Here is a 15,244-nt window from a genome sequence, read left to right on the forward strand (position 1 = left end):
GTCTAAATCAGCTACAAGGTTTGAGAATACTTCTTCATTGCAGCTCTCCGAGTTCACTAGGACAAGATGAGTTTTATTTCATGAGAAGTAAAGCTGATAGGATGTTTTAGGAGAGGAAATTGTTTAGGAAAAGAAGTTTTTCTAGGAGTAAAAGATCCTAAAGTTGTCCTTCAGCAATAATAAAACAAAAAGTTAAGATTTGATGTTTGAGGTTTTTGTGCTTTTCTGCAACTGCAAGGAATCAGACTCACATTTCCATTTCCTTGGGGAGCTGTGGGCTCCGAAGTTCTTGTATCTTTTAAACAAGCCACGCATCTCCAAAAAAGGCAAAAATGTCACAGGAATGACATTTTAACATAAGCTGTGTTTTTCTGCATTAAAGTTTCTTGTGGAATGACACAAGTTCTCTTACCCGCACCCTCTTATGGTAGAAATAGACAGTTTTGCATAACCAGTTCTGCATGCTCAGTTATCATATTGGTCTTGAATGCAGATAAAAATATGACTACATAAGAAATAGAATTCAAGAAATTGGATTGTGCTCTTTGGTCAATAATGAAATTGAAAAGCTTTGCTTGCAGATATGTCCAAATGATGTGGAACTGATGCGGTTCAAATGTGGTTAGTTTCCCTGAGGAACCCTGAGCAATGATGATGCCTCAGAGAGATGATGTGAAAGAGTGGCTGTACCATGGAAATATATTGAAAAGGCAATGAAATGAAAGGATCTGCAGATTGAATTGTTACTTTCTCTACTTTATGCATCAAGGCTTTTACGCTGATTAATTCACTCCCCAGCTATGATTCATTTAATAGCATACCCAGCCACTGCTTTCGTGTTTTGGAACACTGACTGCAGAGCTACTATTTTGGTCTCCAGAGCAGGCTTTCTGTTTTGTGAAGTGTGCACCATTTATACCAAGTTTCACCTCTAGAAAGACAACAACAGTGTTACTTTTCACTTCAGTAAACTGATGTGCTTAAAGAAGATCACAAGCACTCTATAATCAAAGATGTTTTACTGGACCAAGTATTTCTGATGTTAATGACTAGGGAAATTGTGATCTATTTTACAGCACATCCTAGTTGAGGATAGAAGATGTGCAGTCCATGGCTACAGTTTCCCTTCAGAATGTTTGACTTACACCATGTCTCTAAATTCAGTGTTTTTAAGCCAGGCTTTTGTTAAAATGAGAGATCCTGCCTTCCCTTTCATCCTCTGCCATGTGTTTTGTCCTGTCCTTGGAGCTGTTGCCAAGGGAGCACACAGTATGCTGGAGCAAGGAACTATGCTGATTGAAAGTGAACCACATTTTATGGTTTTCTTTTTACTTCTTAGTTCCATCCAAATGAGTTTCCTGTCAAACTCACCATGCAGCTGCACAAATGCTGGCACTGAGACAAGGGAAGCAGCAGTCTGGCACTGCTTAGGGACTGGGGAAGGAGCTTGCTTCTTTGGGTAGCTAGCTGTGTGCTCCATTGAAGCCCATGCCTTGTTTTCTGCCAATAAAGAATGGAAGTTAAGTGGTTGCACTTGTTGTGACTGTTATCACTTATGTCTGGGGTCCTTCAGTGGGTTGGAAGTGTCTTTCACCTTTTCTAGTGTCACTGCTCTGCTTTCCCTGGGGGGTCCATGATACCAGGGCTCTATGGCTGATGCAGAGTGAAGCAAGGCAGTTGAAATCTTCCTTTCCTGAAAGTGAAGATCTGTTGTTGCTGTGTGAGGGGAAGAGGCATCTTGTGTGCACAGGCATTTTATCTCATTTCTGCAGCAACATTTAGCCACTCACAGTGATGCTGAGGAGCTTTAAATGAGAGAAAGAAAGCAAGCTGGCCTCCAGGAGAGAGAAGCTCTGCTATTAATGGTATTGCAGATACTATTTTTCATTTATTTCAGTAGTTCAGTTCATTGGTTGCTAATACACAGATTTCTTATATTAGACATTTTTCTTGCCTGCTGATTATTGCTCTTTGCCATAGTCAGAAAACTTTTATTCTAAAAGCATCCAGCTCTTAAAGGAAACAATTTAATGCTTGTGTTCTAGGCATACAAATTATCTTCCACAGCCCAAGATGCACATTTGAGTCAGGCCTCTCAGTTCATCTGCCAGTAAGGATTGCTGCTGCTGCTGCTCCTCCTTCTTCAGAAGTAGTTTATCCCAACTCTTTGATTTTCTTAGTGGGATTTTGGTTTTGTGGTGACATAGCAGTAGCTTTTAGCAGTGACAAATACAGATCCAAGCAAGATCCAGCAGAGCTGGAGCCTCTCTATTTTTTAAAACAGGCTTGTTTCTTAGCCAATCCCAGCACTTAAACTGACAGCCCCCAACCTCCTGAACATCTCTTTATGGAGAAGTGCAGTCTGACTGACTTGTGGCCAGATGTGTGACAGTATGGAGCTGGTCTGGAGTGCAGAACTGCTGCTTTCTGTAGAAATGGGTGTTCCAGTGTTCCTGCTGGTCTGTGACAGTACACAGTTGAAATGCTTACCTGTTGTAGGTGCAATGCCAGGCAGAGTTGTTTGCTCCTTGCTTGCTGCCGGTTTCCAGGGAGAAGCAAAAGAAACTGAAAGGTTTGTGCTGGTCATTAAAGTCAATGCCTGTTTCTGTTCTCAGTGTATATCCAAATAAGAAGTTTCTGAGTTAACATTTGGGGGAGGTTTAGAGTTAAATTATGGGGTTTTGAGGTTTTTTTGTTAATGTGCAAAAGTTAATGTTTTATGCAAATCTTTATCCCTACGTGACTAAATGTAGGGAAAGCTGAATTCCAAGTTAAGAGCAGGTAGAAAAGACAGAAACCCTATATAAAGGGAAGTATTTATTGTCTTTGTTCAGTCAAGACATTTCTGTGGTACAACTATGTGGCTGACTCTATTTCAACCAACAATTTATTGTCATTTGCAAATCCTCTAAGACTTTTAGAATCTTTTCTGAATCTCTAATTAGTTTGATTTATGTATTTATTCTTATGACATGAGCTTATCCAGGGATAAAATCATTCCTTTCTTTTTTTGAGGGTGAGAAAGACTCATGATTGTGTTTTGATAAGTGGAATAATAGGGCCTCAATTTAACCATAATGTGATACAAAGCAGCCTAGATATGCTTGCATTCAGGTAGCATTTTTAATGCAATATTCCTTCTAACTTTTGATAATTCTTTTGAGTAAGAAACCCTTAATCCATATAAGCAACAACACTTCTACAAAGTATGTAATTTATCACTGGTCTGAGTGAAATATATTGTACTCTTCAATACAGATATTGCTAGATGATGTTTCTAATATTGTCATTTTTCAAACATATGAAGGGCTAGACACAACAAAAATTGAAAAGATGCATGATGAAATGTAAATATTCTGAACTTGCTTGGCAGCAAATCTTAGAATGTTTTCCCTCAGGATGCTTCTCTCCTATTTTTTCCCTTTATACTCTCTCCAACATTAAGATATCATCAGCTTTTCTAGTCTTGAGATTAATAATGTGAGCTTTGGATGTTTTTAAGGAGTTGGGGAATGAAGACAGACATTTAGAAGATTAAGTTCTGAATTTTGTCATTAAAATTGCAGAATTTCTGTAATAGGAACAATAAACAATTAAATGAGAATACAACAAAAGAGAATGTGAGAAAGATCTTGATGATTAAGTCCAGGTACTTGAGAGACAATCACTGCCAATGTTGAATCAGTTTATGGGATTTTCTATCTTAATTAATTGGATCAAAGAAAGGGTCATTTACATGGCATCCATTCAGAGTCGCAAACCAGTCTCTGGCACGTGGATTTCAAAATGCTGCTAAAAATGAGTCCTTCCTGCTTGTTCATACCTTTTGAAGAGATAAAATTAGACACGTTTATGAAGAACTATTTAGTGATTTCTTTCTAATTTTAGTTTTAATTCTTCTACGTTTTAGAGACTGTGTGGGTGATGATATTAAAAAATTTAAATACATGGAATCTTTTGATGGATGGTAATTTAAGGTGAAATGAAGTTCACTAATGGATTATTCCACTTTCTTTGGCCATTTGTTTGATCTTTATATGATTAGTAAATGTTAGAACTATTAATAGAATTAGACTCTGAGATGTTTGAGAAATTAATTGAATAGGCAAAAGATTAACAAAAGCACTTGGTGTAGGATGTATACAATTTTTCACACCACACTGTTTCCATCAGCTGCATGCTCCCAGGAGTCATATTTGCATATTTCATTGCAAGCACATGAGCACAGGCTTTTCAGTGGAAATTTTGCAAGATAATACCTATGCTGTGCCTAATGGTTTCCATGAAGTACATGTACTGAAGACCAAATACAGTAAATAAAATTGAGTTATCCACTCATTGCTATTTCCTAATTTTTAACATTAAAACTGTAAATTTTTCAGGTTAACCTAATTACAAGAACTAGGATCTGGAAACACAACAATGACCAGTGTGTTGTGGCTTGTGGTTTTGTTTGTTTGTTTGAACTGTTTTGACTTTTCTTTCCCTGTCTAGAGATTTTGCAAACTCTCAAATGCTACCCGATTTTTCCTTTTTTTTTTTTATCCGGGGCTAATGTAAGCTTTGGAAATTTCTGGAGGTTTTTCCCCCCAAATGCTTTTTGACATTTTAGTGTTTCTGCTAATTCAATGTTTTCTAAATGTGAAACTGTTGTAATTAGTTTCTGGTAGAATATGGGTATATGTTAGGATTCCCAGATGTTATGCAACAATTTTGTTTTACACCTCCAGAATAATCTGGCCAAAAGCACTCTGGCCCTGGGCAGAACATCTCTGTCCCATTCTTGCTTTTTTCCTTGTGTTCCTCTGGCCCTGAATAGAGCTTGGCCAAACACATGATTCAGAAGAGTTTACTTTACTAAATGCATTATTCTGATTAATACTATTGTGGTGGAAGAACATCAGGTTAAGAGTCTCTGTGGGCCAGACTGCAAATCTGTTTAGAACTAGAAACCCTAAAGTCTGAGCATAAAAGTCTAAGCCTTAAAAATTGCTTTATTGCTGCAATAAAGTTTCTTAGTGTGACAGAGGATAAAATTCTCTAAAGCACAGTATTTCAAATATGTCCCATGGAGTCCAGCATTGTGCACAAATTAATTGGGATTCATTGTCCCATGTTTATATGCTATTCCAATGATCCAGGAAGTTTCATAGTAGTTCAGAAGTGTCTGAATCCTGACTTGTCTCTTGACCTTGGCGCTATCTTTTTCCATGTATTTTTCTTTGCAGTTCAGCTGTAGACTGTAAATCAGCTAGACTCTGATAGTTTGCCAGTTTCTCTGCAGATACACATATATCTCAGAGGAGTCATTTACAAGTTTAATTTGGAAAAAATTAACCTGGATAAAGCTCTGAGCAACCTAACCTCATAGCTGACCTGGATTAGAGCAGGAACTGGGACTAGAGACTTCCTGAAGCCACCCCTTTTTTTTTCCTTTTTTTTTTTCCTTTTTCCCTTCTTCTTCCCTGGCTTTATTTTTGATCTATTTTCCCCTAGAATGGAACTGCAGGTTTAGGAAATTCTTTCTTTCTTTCTTTCCTTTTGGATCATTCCACAGTCAAGAATATTGCAGAATACCAGAAGCTTGAGTGGTCATGGACATGGAATGGGCCTGAGAACTGTCCACTTTGACAGTTACTGTCTTTGACAATGGAAGTATTCGTTTTACTGAGTGGTGCAGTTGTCTTTTCCTTCATTGTAGCTTTCGACATGAATAATCTTAGCTTAGAATGAGAGTCAGAGTTATATACTGACCTTTTCTACACTATGCTGTTTGCAGTTTGAGTTTGTGTAACTTTTTTAGATAAAAGCAATGCATGTATTTTATGCTCATAAAGTAATCCTTAAGATCTGTAAGTAGATAGTGAGAACTCCTCATTCACCTCCCATCCTCATCACTTCTAGGTGTAAATATTTTGGTCAGAGGCTGTACATACAGGTTGCAGGTGCTTCCTTTATGTCTCCAAAGGCCAGCATGTCAGAACTGACCTTCACTACTTCACAGTGAAAAAGAATCAAAATTTCCCCTTTGAAACTGCGCGGGCAAAGATCTGGCAGCCCAGACATAAATAGATTATCTTACTTGGATCAATTCTTAATAAGGATAGGCAGTTTTGTAAGCACTTCTGTTGGGAAGTTTGTGGTCACACAGTGGCACATGTTCCCCAGAGAGATGATAGAAATAATGCCTACAGATACACCTATAGATATTGAAATCCTGACTGGCCATGGTCTTGCTCAGACTGCTGTAGGTGACCTTGCTTGAGCTGGATGATATTGGTGAGTCCCATCCAACATCCCTTGATCATTCTGTGATTCTGTGAAAATTTCCTTCCAACAAGAGAACCATAGTTCCTGTATTGGATTGTGTTTATACTGTCAATAATCCTGTCATGAATGATCTCAATGCTTTTTTCACTGTATAAATAATCTCTAAGGCATTTAATAATGACATAATATCCTGTTATTGATGAGCATTCAGAATTCCTGCTGATTCCAAGGGGAGTGGTGGCAGAATATTGCCCTGGAGGGATCAATCAATATCATACTCAAGTCTCCTAACCCTTAATTTCCTAAATGACTGATGCTCTGCACTTGTAAACTGTGCTACCTGGTCATGTTTTTAAAGGGCCATTTTGATTTTATAAACTGTCCCTGAGCAGTGAGGGACTACCTTGAAACTAATTGCATGGTGCAACTGGGAACTCTTGTTGTATGTATAATGAAATATGAAGTGTTTGGATACAATAAATTAGTCAAAAATTATAACTAAAAAACAGGACATCTATTAAAATTTATTCCACTTGTATGGAGAAAGGGCAACACTTTTACCTAGAAATGTCTTTTAATTTTTGTAATATGCTGTTGAGTCAGTTCACTACTGAAATTTGACATCAATAACTGTGAGTATTATTTTAACTTTCTATAGTGTTGTAATGCCGCAGTTGAGCTTCCCTACTAGTTATAGGCAATAACTACCAGGTAGAAACATGTTATAAAAAAACAAGGTGTAAAAGCATGTTAAAAATGTATAAAAACAATGTGAAGTGGTCCATAGGGTGAGGAAGAAGAAATAATCAATGTACTATCAAATTCTTTGCTAAAGGAAGGACTCTCCCCTTCCTCGTCCCCATCAACATAGTCTCACCAGTGGAGGTTTGGGACACTGAGGACTCACTATAATGTTCCTGTAGGCAGAAGTGACTGACCTTGGGACACAAAGGGGCAGTGAAAAGCTGAGCATAACATCAGAGAGAAATGGGTAGGTAGTAGAAAGCTTGTGTATCTAATTTTTGACTCAGTAAAATTTCAACTATAATGTTGATAATTCACTTTAGATGGACAAGTAATTCTTTGATTAGACAGTTAAGGCTTTAATGAAACAAATGTAATTTATAGCTTTGTACTTAAGAAGCATTCCGTCCCTGTTTTTCCTGGAAAATGTTGAGTACAATGTGAGCCAGCAGCAGGTACACACACACTCTCTCCTTCCCCATCCAGTTCCACAGTGGTGTCAGTATGCTCACATGCTGCATTTTGGGGCAGAATGGAGAGAAGAATGAAGGTGTCCATGAGATACACAGCACAGAAACTGAGTGGACTGTAGTAGCTCATACCATATTTTTCCCTTCTTTTTTTTTCTTTTGTGATCTGTGTATGAACAAAATCTTCAGAGACAAAAGATTCTGCTTATGACTATGCATCTGCTATCTCAAAGGGCTCAAGAGAGAACATTTGGCTCTTTGTGATTGTAGTGTTTTTCTCTGGTAATTTCTCGAACATGCTAGCTGGCCTCCTACATCAACTCCTGAATGGCGATTGACAGCACTTTTTCTTCATGAAAAGAAATTTTTAATGGGCTGCTCCATAAATAGCTGGAACTTGCAGTCCTATGTGAAAAATACAGGATATGAGTCATTAACAACAGCAGGAGACCTTAGATCCTGGGTAGCTTTACGTATCTTCTCTGGCCATATCAAGGGCTGCATTTAATCTGAGTGGCACATGTTCATTCCAGATAGCTTTAGGAGGCAACCTGCCTCCCACTGGCTGCTTTTGTAGTATCTGCTCTCTAGTAAAACACACTCCAGGCTTGAAGAAACTCTAGTTTATTTTAGAGTTACTCAGTTTCTGGTACCTTAAAGGAAAATCAAGTAATTACTGGATTGTCTTTGGGACAAGAGAGGATGAGGCTAACTCAGGAAGCCAGACCTCAGTTCTTTCCAGAGTTTCTGATGTCCCCTGTTCTGCCAGAGAGGTCACTTTTTTTTTTTCCTGAAGCTTTCAATGGATCTTTAGAGATTTTAACTTGATTAACACTCTGACTAGTCAAAGAGAAATTGTTATTCTGACGGTTCTGTAAACCTTTATTTCTAATATTTTTAAGCATTCAGTTCAAAAAACAGTGTTAACTATTTGTTCTTCTATTCCATTTGCAGTAGTTACATATGGATTTGAAATTCTTGAATGCAGTTTTGAATTGCTTTACACTTCCATCTTTCAGAGATAAAAAAGTCCAAGTAGAAACATTACAACTTATTTTAAGGTAGGGCTCAGTGGGAGAGGGAAAAAGCAATACCCTCCAGGTCTTTTGACTTCCAGGACTGTGCTTTAATAAAACACCATCTTCTGGATAATTTAGCAGTAGTCTGCTAAGCAAACTCCAATTCAGGAGAACGTCTCACTTGAGGCCAAGGTTGAATAAATAGTTTTGATTCTTCACATCTGGCAGATGAATTCCCAAATCTTTTAAGGCAAAAATTTAAATGTTTGGATTGGTCAGAATATATGCAATGCTATTTAGTGTCACAGACCAGCAGAAACTGAGGGTTTTTTTTTTAATTACTGTGAAAATTCCTTCTGTAGCTGAATTTTTTTAATGCTGATGCTTTTATCAGAAATTACATATGGTATTCCAGCTAAAATTGTGAACTTTATGGTGTATTAGGTCAATGTGGGGATTTTGACTGGAATTATGGAAATTTGTAACATGCTTATAGTAGGGTGTCTGTTCTGTGACTGGAAGGATATACCCATCTATAGAGTGACCAGAGCTGAGTTTTAAATTCAGGTCTAGAGTGGCACCTGGAAAACCCTATTTCCAAATGCTTTTCATTGCCAAAGAAGCTACATCTTTAACTCCCAGTGCGAGGCTATGTTGAGTGATTACTGTTTCATTAAAGCTGCAGAATAACTCACTGTCAAGGAGGCTGCTGCAGTCATTCAGGTGGAAATCTGGAATGTTTGGACCATAAGAGTGGAAACAAAAACCTTACAGCTTTGTCTGACTTATGTAAAACAGGGCTGATGGGCCCTTGACTAACCTTGAACTGTCAGACCCTGAAAAAATGATGGGCAACTATGAGCTTTTTATTTTTAGATGTCAGCTTGAAGCTGATTTATAAAAGCTTTCAAGTCAGAGCAAACTCCTTAGGGCTTCAGGGTCTGGATTGAGTGTTTTGGACTTTCCAGAATGTACACAGGCAGGGCAGAGAGGCTTTCAGTAGGGAGAATAGGAGGTCAAATGAAGGGATTTGAAATTCCCTGTAAATCCACATTCTCAAGCTGCTATTTCTGCTTTCTGAGATTTCTACTTCTGAAACATGAAGTGCATAATCCCAAAATTTGGCAAGCAACTGAGAAGATGAGTAGCTGTTTCCTAGTCTCTGCCTTGATTTTCCAGTTTTTTTTGGAACAGTTACAGATTTCTGTAAGGTTACAGATGTCTATCTTTGTTCACCAGTCTTTAATGAGCTTTTTTTTTTTTGGTAGAACATCACCTATTTATATTTAATGCTAAGTTACCTGCAACATAGCAGACATGACAAAATCTTTTTCATTTCTTGAATTTTTGCACTCTACCTCTTACAGGTGTGTAAAAGTTAAGATGTGAGCCTTGTTTGGATAAGGCCAGTCAACATTCCTGCTTGCTTGGTGGCTAAATGGAAATGGAATCTGTATTCTAAACACCTTTCATTTGTGATACACTTTAGCAGAAGGTGAAGGTATATTGCTTCTGCTTCCATTGCTCTGTATGCTCCCTGTTTTGTGGCAGGAAGTGAAGCAGACTGGGAATTAGTGGCTCATGATATTCACTAAGTGGCAGTCCCAAATTTCATATATGCTTGCCTCCCATCTGCTAAGTGGATGAGTCATTTATGACTCAACTTTCTCCACTCATCTTAAGAATAATTCCTAATGACTCACACAGAATGTTTGCAGGGGCTCCTGCTGTTGGAGAGCACTTTACCTCTTCTCTTATCTCTTCGCATCTCTCCTGTAGTGTGGACTGCGGTTTAACTTCCACAGCAAAATCCTCTTGCCTGACACTCAGGATTGGCGCAGTTGCTGCTTTAGTGAGTCATTTCTGATTTGAGTAAGCCTTTTAGCTTTGTCTGCAGTACTGTCACTTAGTGAGGTGGATAGGATGAATTATTGTAGGCAAAGCCCAGGTCCGGAGCCCCTGGAGGTGCTTGTGGTGCACACAATGCTCCTGCAGGACAGGATGGTGCAGGGGCAGGACGTGCCCTGGTGGTGGCTGTGCCCATCAATGCCCATGGATGAGCAGACTGATCTAGAGGCTCAGCAGGGTGGGGGCAGGCTTGCCTTCAGCTGGAGGACATGCAGTAGAGAAAAACAGGGTCACAGGTTTGTTATTCCTTCTCTTGTGCACAATAGAGAGAGCTGACCCGGACTTGGTACTAAATCTGTTTTAATTCTAGGCTGATCTTTGTCTGTTGCCTCTGTGTTTGGAGTGCAAGTGGAATATGAATCCTTGTCATCAATGACTACTCCAATCATGTAGCAGCAACAATCTGCATGTGTGCAGAGACCTTTAGTAACTCGTAAGAGTTGCTAGTGATGTCTGCAGGTGATAGAAGAAGCTAAAGGGGTGGCAGAGAATTTTTCTTGGACTTTCCTTCTTATGTATTTTTGCACATCCTTGATATATCCCTGCTAAAAATGTAGGTAAATGCACACTTCCCATCGAGAAAAATGCAAATATTACATCCATGAGATGCAAATAGCAGCTCATGTCTTACAGTTTTCCCAGCCATATGGCCAGTCCTATAGATGTGCCCCTTGTGTAAGAGAGACCCTGTTCTACACTTTAGTACTGTGTGGCAGTTCACTGGAAAGGGAGTCTGAGAATCATTAATTGAAAGATATGTCTAGTGTCTTCCAGATTGGAATTTTTAATTTCCAAATCATTCTGTTAATAAGCAAAGTTTGTACTCTTAGAAACAAATCTTTATACTATAACTCCTTTTACTTATCTTTCTATTTAATTAGAACTAAATAGCTGTTGCTCTTCAGCTCATTCTTTTGTCCCTAAAGCAATTTCTTACATGTCCTCACTAATTACTAAAATCACATCTCAAAGGCATCCATTCCTGATGGCTCTGTGATTGTTTCAGGGTTCATGAGAAAGAAGCACTTGCTTCACAATCTATATCTGAAACAAAATACCTCATAAAAAAGTAATTTTACGTTTGACTTTATTCTCTGTTAGCAGATATTTTCCAATTGGAGTTTAAAGATAATGTGGATTTTGCCCCCAAACCTAAATGAATACTTGGCTTCAGTTTTCAGGAAGAATGTTTTCAGGAACAAAAAAGGATGGTTAGCAGAAACAACTACATGAAATGAGGATTTCTACATCTGAAAGGAAGACCAAAACATTTTAATAGGATCACCCAAAAGGAATAAAATTATTTCCTCTCCAGATACCTGATAGCAGTGGAAGGTGAATGTTTTTTTTGTAATTTGATGAGTTGATGTTTAATATAACTGAACTTGAAGGAAAGGAGTGAAGCAGACTGCAGATGCCATTGTTATCAAAATAATAACACAAAATCCTCTTAAACGCATTTTTGAAGGACAGAATAATTAAGCAATATCACCTGGGGACAAACAGCTATGGAAAAAAGAGACACAAATTGGCCCAGGCAAAGTCTGTAAGGGTGTAGTAAGATTATTAGATACTATTCCCAAACATCAGCCTACAGCCTGTCTTGGACTTTGCTTTTAGTAGGAGCCATAGCACAAAAGCAGGAATGTACTGATTTCAGTTTATTCATGCTACAAAGTCAGGAGATACAAAATAGTGAGGGTGATCATAAACATATTGCACAAAGTAATTTCATGACCTTGTGAAACTAATGGCAATAGGAAATTTAATATTGGGAAAGGTAAGGGTTTCCCTTTATGAGCCAGCATTTCTATTAGAAACTGGAGGCCCATCAGGTGGGAGTGGTGAAGATCAAGATTGATTGTCGACTACAAGGGACAAGAAGATGTAAAATCCTGAGAAAAGCAAATATGTTGCTAGTAGCCTATGGGCTGAGGTCACTGCAAAGGTGGGGATCCAAAAATGGCTTCTGTACTGTTGAACAAGGAACTCATTGATCTTTAATCTCCAGCACACTGAAACCTTGCCTGCCAGAGGAAAAAACGTATACAAACAATGACTTTACAGTTTTGCATGCTAAGCTTTGTAAATGGATTATAGGCTTCCATGGCTGTCACTCAGTACCTTTGTACTCAGTGAGTGCACAGGTGGTTTTTATCGTTGCAGATTTTCTAGCTTGAATACTAAAAAATTCTCTAAAACTTGTTTTTCAAATAAGTACTTCAATTTTTCTACCACTAAGCAGATCTGCATTTCATTACTGACTTCAATGGAATTGGGAAAGGACCCAAGAATACCCATATTGGTGTCTAGCATTTTGCAGATGCCTTTGGAAAATCTGGTCTGCAGAGCTGATCAGGAATAGTTACTTCTCTTGTGAAATGATCAGAGAAAAAGATCTCTGAACTATGTCATAGTGATTTTACTTAAATTAAAAGAAAAGGTAAGAGAAAACAGTTAATATCACACACTGCATGTTATTCTTTATTCGTAGCTTATATTTTCCATAGCACAAGCTGCCAAATAAAAATAAATATGCAAAATAAATGTTTGGAGGGTGTCCAGCAACAGACTATGCCAATGGATCCTCCTGGATTCATTTTTGAAATCTAAACAAAATTAATGGATGTTTAGACTCAGTGTTGGTTTCATTTGAAAACATTTATTATGTGGATGTTTTTTGTTTTGCTGAAATAAACGATGTAATAAAAATATAGGGCCAAAACTCATAATTTTTACATTTCAACAGATTGATCATTTTGTCATCAGTGGAACACATACAGATTCATGGCTCACATCATAACTAGTATAATTAGTGAAATGTCAAATAAAAAGTAGTTACTGAAATATTAACATATTGGACACCTTTACAGTCTGTTAGTCCCTCTTGCTTTAAAAAAAAATCTCTCTTATCACTGATTTAATAACTATGTTACAATTATATTGACCCTCAACTTTTTTGGTGGATTAAGGAAATTTCCACATGGTTCCTCATGGTTTGTTGAAATCTGACTTCACAAATCGGATATTTATACTTTAGGTCTTTTCTAGCTCATAAGAATTTTTTGAGACATTTTAAAAAGATGGGTTTTTTTTTTTGTCTTGCTTAAAGGGAAAAGCAGCTGAAAATGTTCTCCTTCCATATGAACTCAATTCCAGGAGATATTTCTCCAATAGACAGTCATTGGGAAATGAAGAGATAATGTTAGGCTGAGTTAGAATTTGATAAATGCTGTCCAGGATCTATAACCTGAAATAATTTTTACCTTAGATAACACTTAATATTGCATTCATGATTACTTTTTCTGTGTCAGTTTCTGTGTTTCAAATGTTACAACATAAAATCTCCAATGAATTGTCACTTTCCTCAAATAAATCTATTTATCAGATGAGATACTCCTGTTAGAGAGCTCCAACTCTTCAGATAGTGACATCTGAGCTTGCCATGGGTGTTTTGGGTAAAGTTAAAACAAGTAATGTTGTAATTAAGAGCATTGGAGAGTTGCAGTCCCAATGTGCTGGGGACAGAAGGCATCTAATATATGAGAGTTCCATGTAGTCTTGTAGATAATGATGAAAACTGTTGTTACTGATCTTATTTTTACTTTATTGAAGAGTTAAGTAGGTGCATCTGCAGTTGTCTTCACTTGATTTTCTGTGCTCACCCCTGCAGGGAGGGTAGTGCTGGGATCCTTCAGGGTGTAAACCACTCAGTATTTTTAGCTGCATTAGGCCCAAAGAAACCTGTCCACATGTAATGAAGTGTCAAAACTAGTTTGTGTGACAATTTTATGTAATGTGTCTTACAACATTCTAAAATCATTTGTGTGCCTATGAACTGTAAACATAACCCCTTTCTTCATTTTGTCTCATTCAGTCTTTTGCACTTGCATATTTCATTCTTTTTCTCACTCATCTTTGTGGCATCACCTGTTCTCCATGTCCTTTGACAATTAGCAATTAACTGGATGTTGTTAGTAAGGATTTCCCTTTGGATGTAGAGGAACAATCCTCCAAGGTATTAGCACTGCCTCTGTCCTCCTTCCAGACCTGTAAGCATATACTCAGCATGTACAGAAGACAGCTGGAACAGAATATTTGGATAATAATTTGTAGTTCACTGATTAGTCCTTGCTTTAAAAGTTGTATTTGAATGTATTACTCCATTGCACTAAAAAGAAAGGTTTTTTCTGGCAGCAGCATGAGCTTGCCCACACTCCTCAAGAAAGGTGCTTCACTTTTCTGCAGGAGTCATCCCCTGTGGGAGAGAAAGTACTTCCTTGTAGCCTTCTTAACTTTTGTAGTAGCCAAAATGAAGGGCAGTTCTGATGATTTTCCCTCCTCAAACTATGTGAAGAATTTTCTTCATCAGGAAAGTTCCAAAGATTTGTTTTATATAGACCACTGCAAGCCAAATTAAAATTATTGCAGGGATAGGAACTGAGTGTTCTGAAGATACTTCTCAAAATTTTCATTTTACAAAATTAAAAAAAAATCTGTATTACGTTTTCCCAACTAATTATATAAGTGTTAGTAAGAATTACATGCCCTGCATTTAAAAAAACTACTAAACCAATTCACTATTTTATATTGGATTTTGCAAAAGGGAAAAGTGAGCCACTTTTCTGTTTCATTCTGTTTTTCCCACTCTGTATTGTAAGTTCTTAATTTTCTCTCACAGACAGCTTGTTTCCACATCACTTTGCTGAAAGCTCTATTTTTGGTGTACCTGATTAGATGGCTCTGGACAAGATGAGCTGCACTAAACTTGAGCAACATCAGCAGCTGATGGCACTGTGTTGCCTAACACCTTCAGAAGTTTCTGCACTTGTG

At 37.7% G+C, this 15,244-nt stretch overlaps 1 protein-coding gene across 1 annotated transcript in view; it reads left to right on the top strand.

The window, feature by feature from the left end:
• PDE1A (phosphodiesterase 1A) overlaps window positions 1-15,244 on the top strand; it is a 200,433-nt gene that overhangs the window by 20,491 nt on the left and 164,698 nt on the right. The window lies entirely within an intron of this gene.

Source organism: Agelaius phoeniceus, chromosome 7 (assembly GCF_051311805.1).
Source record: "Agelaius phoeniceus isolate bAgePho1 chromosome 7, bAgePho1.hap1, whole genome shotgun sequence".
In the NCBI taxonomy this organism is placed as follows: Eukaryota; Metazoa; Chordata; class Aves; order Passeriformes; family Icteridae; genus Agelaius; species Agelaius phoeniceus.